Source organism: Saccostrea echinata, unplaced genomic scaffold, assembly GCF_033153115.1.
Source record: "Saccostrea echinata isolate AGI-Se365-2 ecotype Australia unplaced genomic scaffold, CSIRO_AGI_Sech_v1 ptg000014l, whole genome shotgun sequence".
In the NCBI taxonomy this organism is placed as follows: Eukaryota; Metazoa; Mollusca; class Bivalvia; order Ostreida; family Ostreidae; genus Saccostrea; species Saccostrea echinata.
This window is the reverse complement of record NW_026889763.1, coordinates 132,149-151,478: the sequence shown is the minus strand read 5'-3', so window position 1 is coordinate 151,478 and position 19,330 is coordinate 132,149. Positions and strand designations below refer to the sequence as shown.

The 19,330-nt window shown below is 32.9% G+C and overlaps 1 long non-coding RNA gene across 1 annotated transcript; it reads right to left on the bottom strand.

Moving 5' to 3' along the window:
- Positions 1–1,783: 1,783 nt before the first annotated feature.
- On the bottom strand, positions 1,784–18,787 carry LOC133187082 (uncharacterized). The gene is made up of 4 exons (XR_009721116.1): positions 18,587–18,787; positions 11,935–12,100; positions 7,099–7,283; positions 1,784–1,815 (listed from the first exon to the last, which is right to left on the bottom strand). It is a non-coding gene; the product is annotated as an uncharacterized LOC133187082 (long non-coding RNA).
- Between the last annotated feature and the right edge of the window lie 543 nt (positions 18,788–19,330).

The window sequence follows — 19,330 nt, the reverse complement described above, 5'->3', positions numbered from 1 at the left end:
TTCACCTGGAAAGTCACGTGCAGGTGAACTTAATGCTCATGTTGTATTTTTTCTATCATGTTGGAACTCAGCCAATCAGAGAGCTAAGATTATTAATTCACATAATAATAGTGATAACCTTTGCTTTCTTTCATATTATTTTTTCTTAATAATCCTTGTAATATGTTCCTTTTTTCCCAAGACAAATTTCCCACCATTTTTCTTTATTATTGATACATTTCAGCACACCAAAGTGCTTGCTGGGATCATGGCAATTACAACTGTCATGGTAACATGACATTTACAATTGAAGTTAGTAGTTAAAATTATTTTCATATAAAAGAATTATATATACGGCTTGTAACCTCACACTCATAATAAATTAATCATGTCTGGCAACATGCAAGTAAAGAAATTTTGCTCAACATTTTAAAGTACTGTATATACTCCTTAAGGATACTATTTCATGAACCCTTCTCCTTCCACACAGGCCAACTTGGATATGAATGCATAAAGTAAACAATTCAAGACAGTGACCTGTTTTATTCCATTCTTTGCATAGTCATTTCATCATGAAAGCATTTGTACATACATGACTGTATAAAGATAAGGAATTATTTCCACCGATTTAAAAATTCTTTAAATTCTCAAAATATAGATGAAATGAATGCATAACTTATTGGATGATTACCTGATAAATTGCTCTATTAACTTCTTTTAGTTAGGCCAAATAAAAAATATGTATGGTTCCGGTTACCCGACCTTCCCTATTTTATACCCCCGACCCTAAACTTTTTTTTTGGCAATTTTCATATTTTTTCCAGAATTTCCCCCGATTTCCGTCAATGGCTCCAGTTTAAGTTTTAGTTTCAGCAATGACGGCCTCCTTGCAAAACATAGTGCAAGTGTTTAATAGTGTTAAATTCAAAGCAAGCTAGCATGTAGGTGTCCCCTACCAATATTGACTAGTATATTATCACACCACATCTAAATGCCATTTGCAAAGCAGTGATAGGTATTATTTAGAAAAAATTAAGAAAATCATTTTGTTAAAAAAAAAAATCCCTACCTACCTACCCTAATTTTTTTGGAAGTGTAACCGGAACCACACATATTTTTTTGTTTGGCCTTATCTAAAGAAATATGCACTCTGATTTAACAAAAGTACAGATTTATACACAACATAGTTAATATATACCTTTCAAACACTATTTCCAAGACTTCCCAAAACTTTCTTCATCTTTAAATCAAGAAATATTTTATTTATTTATTTTTATTTATTTATTTATTTTTTTTTTTTGATTTCTCATGCTCCAATACATAAGTGTATACCAGTATGACACAAATGACAAAGACAAAAATATTGTTTGACAATCTTTTTTGTATATTGCTGCATTGTACTTTACACAGGTACAGTCCTTTTTCTTGCGATTTTAAGTATAATCATAAGCATTTAAAATCCAAACAATAAAAAGTTGTTTTGCTGTGTTACACAAGATGTGATGGCTGCAACATTGCCCTTGCTCTACATGTATACATAATGGAGGAATTGTGATACAGAGAACACAGTTATATCAAAAGTCATGCATGAACATGCACTTAATATAAATTATGAGGCAAGAAAATCCATTTCCAGATCTGTGGTGTTGTTGACAACTTGACATAATATTCAAAACTCTTCCTACTTCTTTTCTTTATGATCAATGTCTTAATTTTTTCTTCCTAAATATTGATTTTAATTTTTCGATGATAGTGCTTTGGGTGTTGCTATGTGAAGAGATTGATATATCGGAAATAGGCAGTCCTCTTTTTTCCCGTCGTTTGATGTTTTTATATCTGAAAAGAAAGCATCTGTCATGAGCATTTAAAGCAATGTAGGAAATATCAACAAAAAATACAACTAGTTGCCAATTTTTGTAATTGCACACCCTCATCCCCTGAGATGTAAAATGCATTTGGCAGTATTCTAAGTTTGTCAAATGGCACAGAGTATTTGTGAAATACCAACTACAAAATCATGAACTTGGAAGGCATTCAAATGATAAGCATATTAAAAACTTAAATATTAGAAATCTCACAGAATGAAAAGACAAGAAAGATGCTATATAAATCCTCCCCCCCCCCCCTTAAATGTCATATTTTTAACATTTCTTGAAATGTCCTGAATTGTATATATTTGTATGAACTAGATGTGTCGAATGCCACAAATGACTCTGCAGGCAGTTAAATAAGTTTCAAATGCCAAATTCAATTTTAAATTTGTTTGCACAAAAGATTTTTTTTCTAAGTTCAGGGGACATAACTAAATTCAAACTTGACATGTATTTTCTGGTAAAAAAATTTCATCCTTATACATACATCCCTACAAAAGTTAGAGAGCAGAAACTGAAAATTTATTAATTTTTTTCTAAATTCAAGAGAGATAACTCTGTCAAAAATCATTGGACCATGACCAAATTTGAACTTGACCTGTATTTTTTGGAAAAAAATACCTGCACATGCAATTTCAACCTTATACATACATCCCTACAAAAGTAAGAGAGTGGAAACTGAACATTTCTTATTTTTTATTTTTTTCTAAGTTCAAGACAAACAACTCTGTCAAAAATCATCGGACCATAACCAAATTCGACCTTGACCTGCATTTTCAAATGACATATCCATATGTCAAATTTGAGTTGAATGTGTCCAACTGTTGCAGAGATAATGAACGGGAAGTGAATAATGATGGAATGACAGAACAGAGTAACACTATATTCCCCTGGCCATTTTATGGCGGGGGGCAGAACAATCTGAATTAACAAAAAATATCAATGTTTCCAAGCAGGTCATTGGCAATTTTTTGGCAATTGGCAAGGTCTAAGTAAAAAATGGTTGATGCAGTTCAATAGCTTACTTCATTATGTATCAGCATATGAAGTTTGATAAAAAATATCTTGAAGAGTTTCTTTAAAACTGAGCTAAACACTAATTTAAGAAAAGTAAGTCAAGGTCAAAAGAAAGGTCATGATCATGAAATGTTGATGCAGTTGAATAATTCTCCTCCAAATGTATCAGCAAATGAAGTTTGATAAAAAGATCCTGTCATAGTTTCTTTGAAACTGAGCTTTAAACTGTGCTAAATGCAAAGCATAATGGAAGGACAGAAAGACGGAAGACGGACATGACAAACTCTATATGTCCTGACCATATTCATGTCATAAAAATGTATTCTGATGCATTGTATTTATAGACCTTTCTATAAATGTCTTTATAGTACTGATACAGGTCTCCCAAAAATGGCTAACCAGTAATCTGAAATGAAGAACTTTGCCATCTATAAATAATACAGTCAGGGTTTAACACTAAGGCACATCAGACCAACTTGGTTAAATGAATGGTATGGTTGTGTGCAATGTATGTGAACTAGACCTTTTGGTCAGGTTGATAACTGTTAATTCCATTTCAGTCTTTTGAATAAATATATTCAAAATTGTAAAAAAAAAAAAAAATATCTTATTTGTACAAATGTAAACACAACCATTGCTCTGTAAGATGAAATTCCCTTCATAACACAATTGTTATTTTTAGCCATAAAATTTTTTTATAATACAGTGCTACCTCAGTATATTGCCAACTTTTGTCCAAGACAGATTTTGGCATTAAAGCCAGGGTGGCAATATAACATATTCTGCCATAAATTACAATTCAATGGGTAATCAAAACAAATTAAATACATGTAGATTACGTAATTTATTTCCGTTACAATCTATTTATGTCACATGATATAAGGGCAGCTCTCATTTCTTTTTGAAAAAAAAGTCATTATTATTTTTTTTTCTTTTTGTTTACAATATTTTGAATGAAAAGCAATAAAAATATCAGAATATTGAACACATCAATTTCCTTTCGTCATGCACATGTTGAATAAGAATTTAATAACCCGATGACAAAGATGTCAGTGGCCGTTATAGCCTCTTGGTATAAAAAAAAAGTTTTTGAGAATTATCATTAATGTCATCTGAATCAAAAGTAGATTATTTCACCATCTCAAGAATTTCTGAATCGGTTAAAATGTTCAGTTGGTAAAGCATCATGACTGACAAATGGTAAGTCACATGTCAGAACACGTCAACCCGTTAAATTAGACATGTATGCTCATGTTTGCTAATACCTGTGTACTTCTCTTCCGATTCTGTTTTGATATTTATCAATCAAACCAATATATGCCCGACAAATAAAGGAAATTTCAGGGCTAACGATATCCCTAATATTTTCATGTGCGGAATTATAGTTACTGTAGTCTAAAAAAAGATATGGGGTTTCCTTTTTGATTGATAGAATGGCTTCTTAATCTAAGGGGACGCAAATGATTTTTTGCATTTATTATGGTTTTGTGCATTATCCATGATAGGCTAACGATACCCCTAATATTTTCATGTGCGGAATTATAGTAGTCTAAAAAATGATATGGGGTTTCCTTTTTGATTGATTGAATGGCTTCTTAATCTAAGGGGACGCAAATGATTTTTTGCATTTATTATGGTTTTGTGCATTATCCATGATAAGCAATAATTGGCGATATACAATCAAATAGGTCGAATGTTGATCAATCCTTTTTTTTTGTAATCTAAATTTGTACGCTTTCTTTCGCTTTACGTTTCCATTACTGTGATGAAATAATTCTTCTATCTTATAAACACACTCCAAAGACATTGCTAATTTTGAGTTTTATGCAACAATTATCTTTAATCTAGCTGAATTCCTAGTCCAGCAAGTCGCTTCACCGCAACCACTGTCAAAGCACGGGTGTGGTGTCCAAATTACCGACACACGCTAGATAGTTGGCATTGTTACCAAGGATTTTTTCTTACATAATTTGACCTTTTGTTTCCCAAAACCAGTGGCAGATGGCAATAAGCAGGGGTGGCATTATAACGGGTGTATTAATACAGGGGGAAATCCTGTTCTTCAAGATTTCCTGGCAATAAGCGAGGGTGGCAATATGATCGAGGGCAATATACCGAGGTAGCACTGTATTTTTTTTAGCTGTAGTAGACAAGTCTGGGCTGAAACATATTGATATGGTATAAATACTTACCAAATAACACTTTCTGTATTTAATAATATTTAGGATAATAATTTTAGTAAAGTTTGTTGAATGTCTTCAAGGCTCATAATTTTCATGTCCCAATTAATGAACCAGACTCAAAATGGCTGTCAGATTCTTGACACACATCAGGGATGGGGTCAATTACTTTATAAAGTAATTAATTAAATTACAATTACTTTAACTTTTTCTTCAATTAAATTACAATTAAATTACAGGCTTTTTAAGACATGTAATTAATTAAATTACAATTACTTTGCAAAAGTAATTAATTAAATTACAAATTACATTTTTAATTTTTTGGAAAATTTTCATAATCCTTGTCAATGAATATACAGAACATCATTTATTTGTATATAAGCTCACCCTCTGCACAAACAATACAAGAAGTAATATGCTATAGGCATTGTGTATCATTCTGGTTAAATTTACAACATTTATTTACAAAACATTAAAGAAACTCTTAAAGAACTATCCGAGATCAGTTTGATGCAGTTTCCACCACACAAAACTTACATCTACACAAATTGCATGGCTTATGATATTTGATTAAAAGTGAGTATTTTAATAGAGTGAAATGAGTCGCAACTGTAACCCCTCAAATTAAATATTTCCTTTGAAGGTAACCTGAACATCCAAAATTGCTATTTATGTTGTACAATTTTACTTCATAAATCAGAATTATACAGATAGAAAATTCATTCATAAAAATCTGTTTAGATGTTTAAATAATTATCAAATTGAAAGTTTTTCTTTTCTAAAGCTAGCGGAGCATTTTAAATTGAAATAATTATCTCCATTGGCTTTGTCTTCTAAATCATATAGAATGAATATCTCTTTAGAGGAGTTGATTTGTTTTGATTGCAATTTAAAGCTGTGATCTGAAGGACAATTATCTCTTCCCAGTAAGAGAGAACTTAATTAATGACACACACCTTCTTTTTCTTTATTATTGATCAAACAACAAAGATTGAAATATAATAAATGTGTGTTTCATAGCTGAATAGACCTAAGAAGGGTGGTTCAAAATTCATATTTATAAACATAGATAAAAAATTCAAAATGTACATTATGATTAGAAAGAAACTAATTTATTATTATCAAGCCAATCATTTAATTATTTTTTTGTAAGCATTAACCTAAGATTGAAGGATTGAGGATATGTTTAACAATAAAATAAAAACCAGTAAAATGGGGAGATAGTGGTGACGATATATCATGAATATATCATGAATGTGTATTATATAAAGTAATTGAATGTAATTGAAAAAGTAATTGAAATTACATGGTATTTTTTTCAGTGTAATTAATTAAATTACAATTACAAGTAATTGAAAAAATGTTCAATTACAAATTACTTCCAATTACTTCAAAAAATGTAATTAATTACAGTCAATTACAATTACTTTTTTCAATTACCCCATCCCTGACACACATAAGAGATAGTTTCAAAAGTTACCAATTAAAATAAGCAATTAAAATAAGTTTGGTCAGGGCAAGTGATTTTATGGTTAGTAAAAATTAAGGAAGGTAGCCTGACATGTCTAGTACTTGTTAAAATAAATGTCAAACCCTGATACTCAAACCCTGTTATCTCGAACTATCATTGGAACTGTGGAAAAACTTGGAGATATCGGGAGGATTCAAGATGTTAAGGGTTAAATACTTTATAAATATAATAAGTGATTGAGACTTAAAAATTACACACATATCCACTGTATTCGAGATATCAGTGTTCAAAATACCTATGTTCAACTGCACAATCATGTATTCTGTAAACCAACTATTATTCCCGACAATTTTTATTCAGGATTCTTTACCTTGAAATCCATCTGCAACAGTAAGCATTAATTTTTGCAGTGAAGGAAACATTCTACCATAATACACTGTCACAACTTATGATTGGTTTGTAATGAGAAGTAATGAAGGTTGCGAAAATTGCAGATCTTTCTTGCAGGCAAGTCAAAGTTGGTTTACAGTATATCTTATTTATATACTGAACTTTACAGGGTATAATAACCAAGTCTTACCATTCAAAGTAATTTAATCTAATGTTTCCCTAAGTATGACATCTTCTGTCATCAACTGCCATCAGAAATTTGAATACTTAAGCCAGTTCCAATGTCCTCCTTTGCAAACCCTGGTATTCCATGTGAACTGACATTTGGTCTCCATCTGATTCTTAGCCACTCCAATTCTTGATTGTCTTGATTATCTTCAAAGAGAAAAAGAAGTCAACTCAACCTAAGATCAATAGCTTCCTATAAACTTAAGTCTAATCTTAAATATAAAGATGCTCTAAAAGATGTCAAATGTACAACAGTGCTCACTTGAGTCATTTAAGCTCTGCTGTTCTTCAGAAACTTTTTATCCCCATGAAAAATTGTGACCTCATAATGTGACCTAATCTAGCTCCAATAATACTGCATCTTTGCTTGCTTTGTAACATACAATTTAATAACTCCAAAAAAATTGGGGGAGGGGGGGGGCTACTTTAACACTTTCGACCACCATACATCCAATAAATGTTTTTAAACCCAGAAAGACCAGCAGGGGGAACAATGTAAACAGAAAGAGGCATACCTTTCTCTCTTATAATGTATAGTGGGGTATTTTTTGTGTGGAATGATTATTCTAGGGTTTTACAGATTTATTCCAATGGTACACATGATAAATAAGTGTAATAAATATAATTTCTGAAAAAAAAGTCCAAGACCTAAGGGAGGGGGGGGGGGGGTCCTATCCATAAGTATCTGGTATCTGTGCTGCTGACTTGTGGGGAATATTTTTCACTTTTTATCACTGTTGACTTGTGGGGAATATTTATCACTGTTGACTTATGGGGAATATTTATCACTATTTATCATTGTTAACATGTGGGGAATATTTATCATTGTTGGCTTGTGGGGAATATTTATTATCATTGTTGACTTGTGGGGAATATTTATCACTTTTGACTTGTTAGGAATATTTATCACTACTGGCTTTTGGAGCAATGCATTATTTTACTATAGATTTACATAAAAGATAAAAATTATTTTTTTCAATAAATATCTACCAAATCTAAAATTTAAAGAATCAATCATAATATAAATGTACTGAAACTAAATAATATTCATAATTAAGTCCTCTAAATCAATGCACATTGAACATGTTTGATATGCTGCATAGAGAGTTTTCCTTAACTAGATTTAAATTAGAATTTATTGTAAATTTTTATTTTTTCTTGCATAAAACTGTTTTCAATTCAGAACTTAAAAGTCAGTCTATGCGAAAGTTTTTTAGACCACACTGGACATTCAGTCCTGTGTAATTTTTAATTAATGCAATGAATACAAAGGATTGAACCAAATTTTGTCAGACCAAAAAACCTCTTGAGTAGTCCTAACAGCTTTTCTTTTACCAGGGATCGCTCCCACATAATTCTGTAGAGTCCATGCAGTTTTAATGACATTTAATTACGTATTTGGAATTTTCGACAGTTTTTACTAATAAAAAAAAAAACATTGAAATGACTGCGTCGAAATAGTTAAGCTCAAAACCGGACACTGAGACATCAGACATTCCGGTCCGGTGTAAAAATTGACACATCAGGCCAGAAGCACTGCACATCGGTCAGGTTCGACGGTCTGATGTCTTTCGCACAAAAAAAAGACTGAAAAGTAGATTAAAGAGAGGTAAAAGTTATAAATCATAGGGGTATAGGTGTTAATTTAATCATTGATGGATTTAACTTAAACCAATTGATTACTCTCAATTATAATCAATCATTTATTAGTACATATTGTAAAATTTTCTGATAATTCAATATTTATCAACATGGTTATATCTTCACAAAGAATTTTGGCTGAAGTAAGTCGGAGGTTAAAGTGATCTGTTCTGAATGACTGAATCATGAAACCCTTGGAATTTATTAATGCATTTAACAAGTCAGTAGTAATGTTACCCTCATCATACTCATCATTAACAACATATTGTGCAATGGGTAACATCAAATAAATAGTGCTTATTTTTTAGGGTAAAATTAATAAGAGGCCCATGGGCCACAACGCTGACCTGAGTAATTTTGGCCTTGCTTTTCTTCATCTGATTTTCCCCCTTGTAATACCTATTGTGGCCCCGCCCTACCCCAAGGGGTCATGATTTGAACAATTTAGAATCAGCTTTTTTGCCCATTGGTTCTTCAAAATAAGATTTTTAAAGATATTTTCTACATATTTCAATGTAAAACTTAGATTCCCTTTTGTGGCCCCGTTCTATCCCTGGGGGGTCATGATTCGAACAATTTAGAATTTACACTACTCCAGGATGCTTCCACATATGTTTCAACTTTTCTGTGCAAGTGATTCTTGAAAAGAAGATTTTTAAAGAAATTTTCTACATATTTCAATGTAAAACTTGGATTCATTTTTGTGGCCCCATCCTACCCCTGGGGGTCATGATCTGTACAATTTAGAATCTACACTACCCATGGATGCTTCCACATAAGTTTCAGCTTTTCTGGCAAAGTGGTTCTTGAGAAGAAGATTTTTAAAGATATTTTCTACATATTTCAATGTAAAAACTGGATTCCCTATTGTGGCCCCGCCCTACCCCCGGGGGTCATGATTTGAACAATTTTGAATCTACACTACCCAAGGATGCTTCCACATAAGTTTTGTTTTTTTCTGGTTCAGTGGTTCTTGAGAAGATTTTTTAATGGCCCACCCTATTTTTGTCTTCTCTTAATTATCTCCCCTTGGAAGGGGGCTTGGTCAGTTATTTTCACAATTTACTGAGAGAAGACTTTTTTCAACTGATGCATCAGTATGTACACTACAGTGTATTATACAGCTGAATGTCTGATTGATAAATAAAAAAAAAATTCTACATCAGAATTAATTTTAAAAGGCATTTAAACACTCTGCATAGGTTTTTTATGCCATTTCTATACCCCAAGGGATCATGATTAAAAAAAAACAAACTTGAATCTACCTGAAGATGCAACCATATGAATATGACTAACCAAGGCTTTATTTTCTTGAACAGCTCATTTTTATTTGTAGGTTTTTCCTATGTTTTTCTATGTAAATTTTTGATCCAAAATTGTGGCCCCACTCAACTGTTACCTCAGGGTTTCACAATTTGAACAAACTTAAATCTGTGCTACCTGAGGGTGCTCCCATATGAATATGACTGCTCATGGTTTTGCTGTTCTCAAGAAGAAGATGTTTAAAGATCTTTTGCAATATATTCCTCTGTAAAACTTTGATTTCCCATTGTGGTCCTGCCCTACCCAGCCCCCAGGGGTCATGATTTGAGCAAAACTAAATCTAAGGGCAAGAGAAAGAAAAAAAACCCTGACCCTGGGGCCATGAAATTCATAATTTTGGAACTCAGGAAGAGGCACTTTGCCATTTTATAGTCTGTCTATTTAATACCCAGGAGAAGAAAAGATTTTCAAAAATATTAAAGAATTTTCACTATACAAATTCAATAGACCACCCCATCTTCAAACATAAGAGCTGCTGACCCAAATTTCACAAATCTGGAAGAGGTACCCTTGATTAATATAACCATGGGCTCAGTTTATCTGCTTTATACCCAGAAGCAAGAAAGATTTTCAAAAAAATTAATGCATTTTCAGTGTATATTCAATAGAACCATGCCTTAGCACCAGAACAAGTGGCCATGATATTCACAATTTTAAAAGAGGCACTCTTACTCATCATAACTATGTAGTAAGATTGGTAACCTGATGCACATGATCAAAGAAGGAAGATTTTCAGAGAAATAATGCATTTTCACTATATAACCAATAGGGCCCTGCCCTAACACCAAAACTACTGACCCCTTGGGGAATAAAATTCAAAATTATGGAAAAGGCGACTTTATTCATCATAACCATGAACTTAGTATTGTTTTCAATACTCAGGAGCAGAAAAGAAATTTTCAAAGAAATCTATACCTGTATTATCCATAGACCACACCCTCCAACCTCTCATCCTGGGGGCTATGAAATTCACAATTTTTGAAGAAGCACCCTTGCTCATTATAACCTGCACTTAGTTTTTTCCCCTTAATAATCAGAGACAGAGAAGAAGATTTTCAAAAGAATTAATGCATTTTAACTATACATGTAATTATCATTAAAGCCCCATCCTAACACTAGAACCCTCTATCCAAGGGTCATGAAATTAATAATTTTGGAAGAGGTGCTCATCATAACTTTGTACTTAGTCTGTCTGCTTCATATCCAGGAGCAGAGAAGAATATTTTCAAAGAAATAATGCATTTTCACCATATTTAATCAATGGAGTGCCACCCTTACACCAGAACCCCTGACCTTGGGGCAATGAATTTCAAAATTTTGATAGAGGGCTTAATGCTTATTCAACCATGGCAGCAATTCAACTGCTTGATTTCCAGGAGTAAAAAAAAGAAGATTTTTAAAGATTGCAATAGTTTTAATTAGCCCCATCCCTCAGGCCCAAAGGGAGGGGGTGGCAGAGATAATGAAATTCACAATTTTTGCTCCCCTTCATCATACTAGATATTCTTTGCTAAAATTGGTTGAAATTGGTTCATCGGTTCCAGAGAAGAAGCTAAAAATATTCAAATGTTGAAGAAGGATGGACAAAAGCAGATAGCAAATAGTTTATCTGAGTGACTTAGGGTTTCATTTGAAAAAAAGGGCTAAAATTAGCACAAAGTTAATTTGAGTTTCCTTTCAAGTAAGATCAATTGAAAACAAAAAAGTACATTTCAAAGACTGAATAACCATGAGGTCAGCAAATGAGGTCAGTGAATATTTTTTATGGTAATGGAAGCATAGATTCAAAATGATAATTGTTTACTTATGATCTTTTACAGTTATCTTGACTTACCAAAGCCTTCTGTCACCATACAGAAATCCAGACAGAATGCATTCAGTTATATACTCTTATCCTCCAATTCCATGCAGAGTTGTCTGTTAACATCTGCGTCTCAGTCTCCAACATTTTCAAGAAGAAAGTTGCCTTAAGTTTGCTCTTGTTGTGAAAACTCCAAAATCTGCAATAATAGTTTTTCATTAGTATATGTGTATATTTTTACCCATGATTACAAGAAAAGTCTATGAGCTACATCACTCAACACCGATTTTTGACCCGAATAGCAAATATAATTTGTCAGAGCTCTCAATACAACTAACCCTGTCTCGACACACTTACGAAATAAAATATAATTTGTAATCTTTGCATCAACTTAGATAGTTTTAAAAGACATTTTGCTTTGTCTGGAGGGGTGAGATCAAGTCCAACATCTGGGATTGAATAATACAGGTACTCACTGAAGAAGAAAAGAAGAACCGGGAAGACCTGTTGTGTACATGGTGTACATGATACTTAAATTTGCACCAGTCTGCAACTTTATTTGTTATTGACATGAACAATATTTCAAATTTTTTTTTAGAAAAGGTTTAAATCTCAAAAGTTCAAGGGGTCACAATCTTTAAATTATACCAGTACGTCATGTATTTTTTAAAAAAACGTGAAAAGCGAAAACAGTACAAAAAGATGAATGATCATCATCAAAGCAATAAAGTTCATCAAAAGCAAACATTTTTAAAGGGGTGGGACAAAACAGGTAGATCTTGTGATACAATACGTATCTCAATACATATAACATGATATGATAAATATCTCGATATTATAATAAATATATATGAAAACTATAAAATTAAAACTAGAGTGTTTAAAGGAACATGTGTCACCTACTCTGTAGCTTCCTTAAAGGTGAAAAAAAAATCTAAAATTGGTCAGTTTTTTATTTACTTTTAGCATGATAGTTCATGCATTTCCCTGCAAAGAAAAACTGCACCCACAGATAGTATAAGACTCCGATAGAATCTGACAATCAAAGAATATATGGTTCTTTAACCCTGGCCTCAAATGAATAATTTACTTGAAATTATTAGAAATATCTTTTTATCATTTTATTAATACATATTTCCAACAATTAATCCTCAAAAACAGATTTCAGCCTGTCCTTACTGCAATTGTCACTCTACACAATCCATTGTGGAAAACTGATCCCAATGTATTTTCATTGTATTTACATGTGAGTTAACTGAATTTCATACAGTACGTTTCAAAGTACTTATCATGAGCTATCTTTACAGCAATTGTCAGTCTTAACATGATCCATTGTGGAATACCTTGTCCCGATGTATTTGCATAGTATTTTATTAAAATATAAGTTTATGTGGTAACTGAATATCATACAGATTCAAATTACAGTATCATGAGCTCATAAACATGTATAAATGCTAAATATCAAAATCCTGTCTCTCAATTTCAAAAGTCATAAGTTAACCTAAACTCCCAAGGTATTTTTTGTAAAGGAGGTCAAAGGTCAAGGTCAAGTGGATTGTAATGCTGGTATTTTTCATATTGTGTTACAACAAACAGTGCACATGCTAAATGGCATAGAAATACCTTTTAAATGTCAAAAATATGCTGTAAATCGGCCCTATGAACTATTTTGAAAAGTAAGTCAAAGATAAAGAGGTCGGTAACCATGGTAATTTACAAAAGCCATAGTGCCAAGCAATATATGTGCAAAATATCAAATCCATACCTCTTACAGATCTTGAGATATAGGGTGTGACAGACGGACAGACAGACACCTGGTAAAGTGATCTCTTAGTGCCGCTCTGCTCTGCAGGTGACACAAAAATTTAGTATTTTATTTCATTATTTGTCTACTTGACAATAAATCAAGATTCTATATCACTCTATATCAAACCAAATGTGGTTGCCCACGTGGCACAGTGGTTAGAGCATTTGCTCTAGAGTCGCGGAGTAAGGAGTTGATCCTTACTTCGCAGGTTCGAATCCCACTGTGGGACGTGGAAACCGGTCCTTCAGATGAGACCGTATAAACCAAGGTCCTGTGTCGCAGTAGGTGCTGGCACGAAAAAGATCCCGCACTGCTCAATGGCAATGAGTGCCAAGCATAGGTCAAAATTTGCAGCTCTCCACCGGCAAGTGGTGGCGTCTCCATATGAGTGAAAAATTCTCCAGAAGGACGTTAAACAATAAACAAACCAAATCAAATGTGCTTTGAAACTGATACTTGAAGTTCATCAATTTCATTGACTAAAAATTTACAAAACAATATTCTAGGGGATATTTACTACCGATATTTGGACTTATTTTTCCTCAAGAGAAAATTTCCCTTAATATCCCATTTTCCCCTTTTGATGAGTACAAAATTCCCCTTACAATAATGAAAAGCACAAATATTTTTTTTTCTTTTATAAAAATTTTCAGACTATGTGAAAAATGGTTTACTTTGCTATTTTATGCACTCTAACTGGTCATTAAAATGCTGAAATTGGGCCCCCCAGCAGGGCTTGTCCAGTGACAGTGGCCCCCAGACCCGGCTGATTTTCCCAATTTCTCCAGTAAGGGTAATTTCCAATTTGTTTCAAAATTTCAAATTCTTTTTAATGAAATTTGAGAATCCATGCTTTGTTACTGGCTGTTAGTGCAGATGGACACTAACTAATAATATTAACTGTTGTGGAAACGATACTTTCTGATGCTTTACAAACTGAACTTTTCTATGTACAGTACCTAATCGTCTTCCGAGGATGCTCAAGAATGAAAATGTTTTCCCTCTTATCTATGACTTATTCGTTGTAAAGAGCGTTTACAATACCAATATCATCTCTTCACTTGGTAAAAGCGGCCATTTTCAATTTTTTGATAGGTTGTTCATGTATTGTTTCGTACTGATATTTCAATGCATATATCATAAACCGTATCTTAGCAGAAAATATTGGTATGTATTGGTTTATCAGTATATCATCCCACCTCTACCCTTTAAAAAAGCAATATTTATATATAAGATTATAACACTACTAGTCTAGAGACATAATTTTGTGTCTTTGAATGACTGAATTTGAACCCATCTCTGGCATGTCAGTCCAGTGTTCTATCAATTCAGGGACCAACCTAGACCCAAAATTTAGGGAGACTTCACTTCTCCCTCAGAGAAATGTATAAGGGAGAAGTTTTAAATTCTAGGGAGACTTCTTGACGCGCGTGGCACACATTGATCATTATTAAACTTTTTAAAAACAAGAGGCCCAGGGGCCACATCGCTCACTTGAGCACTATGGCTAGGAAAAAGCAGAAATCAGGCGAAGTTTGGAGCTCAAAAGCGACTATTTCGCCTCAGTCGCCCCCTAGGTTAGTCCTTGCAATTGACGTACAAGTTTAACCCACTAGCCCAAGCCGGTATTAAAGAAGCTGTGTATCATACACTACCATACTAACACATGTATATAAAAAAAATAAATATCTTAAATCCTTAATTATTTATCATTGTTCCATAAGTGATTTATCATCATGCTGACTTTAAGCTTTTTTATAACTTGTTCTGAAGGGGAAATACCTTCTTTAGATGCAAATTTATAACTAAAGTGAAGCATGCTTACATGTATATTGATCGAAGTGTAAGAAACAGATGAGTATGCTTTGTTATAATTTATTTTACATATATGTATTAAGTTTATAATATATTTAAAGTCACTGGGATTGTAAGCGTCAATTCATTAAACATGTTTGTGCTTTACTGTAGTGCTTTTCATAGGCGCTTGTTTTATGAAGTATGCAAAGAGGTATAGCGCCCTTTCCCACTCTTGAACATTTTCGGAATCTCAGACATCAGACAACATGCAGACTTTGAACTGCAGACTTTACACTTAAGGGAACATGTCAAAAGAGTAATTTGAATGATACATTCGAGTATATTTTACTGAACTTGATAATCAAATTTTGTTCTTATTTGTACAAGTTATACATTTGTACATAAACACATGATGTGAGTGGAAGGGGGCAAGGGGGCTGCCCCCCACATTTTTCTGAGAAATCAATACTTTTTTTGCTCTATTTCCCGATAACTTTTTTTCCTTTATAAATTAGTAACAACAAACTCCCAAAAACAAATAGAAAACAGGGATCTTCAAGAGCTAAGAAAATTTTATAAACTTGTACCTTTAAATAGATACATGTAAGTTATGGAGGGCACAATCTGTAAATAAAAGTAAATATTAAATTTTTTCTTTCTTTTTATGCATCAGTAGAAAACAAGATATTTAAAAACAGCTTATTGAGACAAAAGAGTTACATTTATCAATAACATATTAGAATACAAAAATATGAAAAAGATGTCAACCCAGATTTATCAAGAAAAAAAAATGGAAAAGGGGGGAGGAGGTCCATGCCCCAACTGCTTGTGGCTTTGACAAGCTCTACCACTTAGCTTGCTACACTTTGCAACTGGTAGACATGGTAGAGCAAGTAAATTAAAGACAGATTTATCAATCGACTAATATTCTTTTTCACACCTGAATACTAGTACTGGTAAACTTATATTTTTTCATGGAATATATCATATCAATTGCACCACCTTTTATTGAATCTGGATAATAATTAGATTTTATAGGTTATATTCTAGGCAGAATCTCAAGTAATATGTGATTAATAATATCTTTCAATTGGGTATTCTTTCATCCAGAATATGATTATTAGACAGCAAAAATTCTATAATAGGAAATGTATGTCATCTCTTGAAATAAAATTCCCAAAGGCTTATTTTCTCTTAGCTTTAGACTGTTCAAGGTAGCTCAGTCGGTAGAGTGCATGCTCCGTGATCGGGAGGTCGTGAGTTCGAATCTCAGCCACGACTGACGTAAGTCGATAAAAAATGAGTAGAACTGTTCCTTTGCCATGCACTTGGCACTTTGAAGTGAAAGTTGCGGGTCCTTCGGACTCTTGGAAATGTGCCAACTCACCCGATTTCGTTGGGTTACACCCGATTTTTCGACCCTTAACCCGATTATTTTTTATGACACGGCGGGTCATGCTTTTCACCCGATTTTTGCCGAACAACCCGAAAATCTCCTGATTTCCAGATTTGGTTCATAAATTAGGTTGCATTTTTAACTTCCAGTTACAACCCAAGCTTGGATATAGTACGTAAACAATGCCGATGGCTATGTTCAGTAGGCCGTGTACCAGTGAATTATCAGTGTAGGTGTAAACAATTACCTGAGAGTTGTTTTGAAAAATCAAAGTTTGAAGTCAATTTAAAATGGCTTCCGATAGAACGAGGTCATTATCAGGGCCAGCAGGAACAAATTGAACCAAGTAAAAGAGAAACAATATTTATGTACATATCAAGGAATCTTGGAAAACAACTTTCATTAGATAAAATAAAGTGTTTGAAGATAGTGTAGACATAACTGTAAATTTAATAGCACTTGTTAATTAAATTAATTCGAGGAAAAATAACTTCAAAATCAAAATTGGAATACTTTCAAATTTAGCACATTTAACTTTCCATGTACTTCAAATCAGCAATGCAGATTCTGAAAAGACTTTCCTTTAAAAAAATATGCACACTTAATTCAGGTCAATATACTGAATAATGAAACCTTAAATGCTCTTCTAACATGTAAATTTAATCAATATATATAAAATTTTTTGTCATTCTCAGTTAAAGCCACATTTTAATAAAATAATTCTCAATACACAAATGCTTATATATGCATATATATTTAATTTAATCATGGTAAATGTGTCATGAATGTCATTACGCGTTATATGACCAGATTTTTTACTTTCCAAATCTGGTCATGACCAGATTTTTACATGTTGGAGGTTGGCAAGTATGGAGATGTGTCTTTTTCTGCGCAATTGCAATCAAAGTTCTAAAAGTTATTGGGCTATAAACAACAGTTAATTTGTGACCTAACAGTTACTTCTTGAGTGAAATAACAAAGAAAACCAGTTTTGGTTAACATGAGCACAATGTGAAGTAATCATACTTATCCACACCTCATCGCACACAAGGTGGTGCACAGTTACTCAAACAATGGAAATACATATTTTTCTTAAAAGTGTTCAAACGCAGCAATGTTAAAGCTATCTCTGCTTTAGATTGCTTTTTAAATAATACCTAGAATGAATATTAGTAGAAATTTACTTGCCGTTTTTTGTCTTTTTAAAATAAAAAGCAAAATTGTGAAAAGTTTCCTTGAAATAGCTGAATAAAGCTACCTGAGGTAGGTAAATAAAGCTACGGTTGGTAATTTTAGCTACGTAGCTAAATGTACTGATTGTGCTGGACCTGCTAACGGTCGCACCATCAAACATATTTCTACATGGGCATATGATTTGCAAAAAAAAAAAAAAAAAAGGAACAACCTTCCAACGCCTATCAGATCCCGGGGGTAAAGTATTGAATATAAATTCTTTTTTTTTTTTTTTAACAGGATTAACAGTTACCATAATAAAATAAAATCGACGACTCTGACACTGTCTGAAGTGGACCAAAGTTTAACGTTACATTACATGGTTTTAAATGTTACTTTTCTACTACGAACTTCATGTACTACTATATGCATTACTTCACGCATGATTTACGTGTCTAAAGCTTAGCAGGTTGTTGTAAGTCTAATCAATAATAAAAAATCTAACTACTTACCACATGACTGTCACCTCGGAGCCGCCATTACCCGCAATAAGTTGGTTTTCCGCTCCTTGTTAGCCTTTGAAAGTTTACGATGTTAGGGGGACCAGTTTAAACCCCGCTGCATTCCGAATGAACATTTCCCAGCATCCCCAGACATTCGTTTTACGGTGCAGTGAGAACACAGAATGTGGGTTAATTTTGCCGACTTATGGGGAATTTTTCGAAAATGAAAACAAATCGATTAAATTTTATCAGTAGACTACGTAGAATCCAAAAATACCCATGACCGTATTTGTGGGGAACGAGAGATTTCCCCACAATTCTCAACTTTCCCCATAAGAAAGGTCCTTTGTCAGGTGTGAGTTCCCCACAAGTTGGTAAACGCGGGTGCTCTCTCTCTCTCTCTCTCTCTCTCCAATACTCATTTATCCCACCATTATATTGAAAACTTTACTAAAGTAAGCTAAAAAATGCACTTTTAATATATATATATATATATATATATATATATATATATATATATATATATATATATATATATATATATATATATATATATATATTCGTCCACAATGAGTGTTTCAACTCTGTGTTAATAATAAATTTATCAAATATATCGTTACTTAGCGTGTGGAAATGATAGGGAATTTGTAACAAATACAGAGTGTAATTTTTTTTTTTAAATTTCACCTTACAACATGAATTCGAAATCAACTGAGGTTTATTTTGTCGGCGTGCGGGATACATAGCTAGATT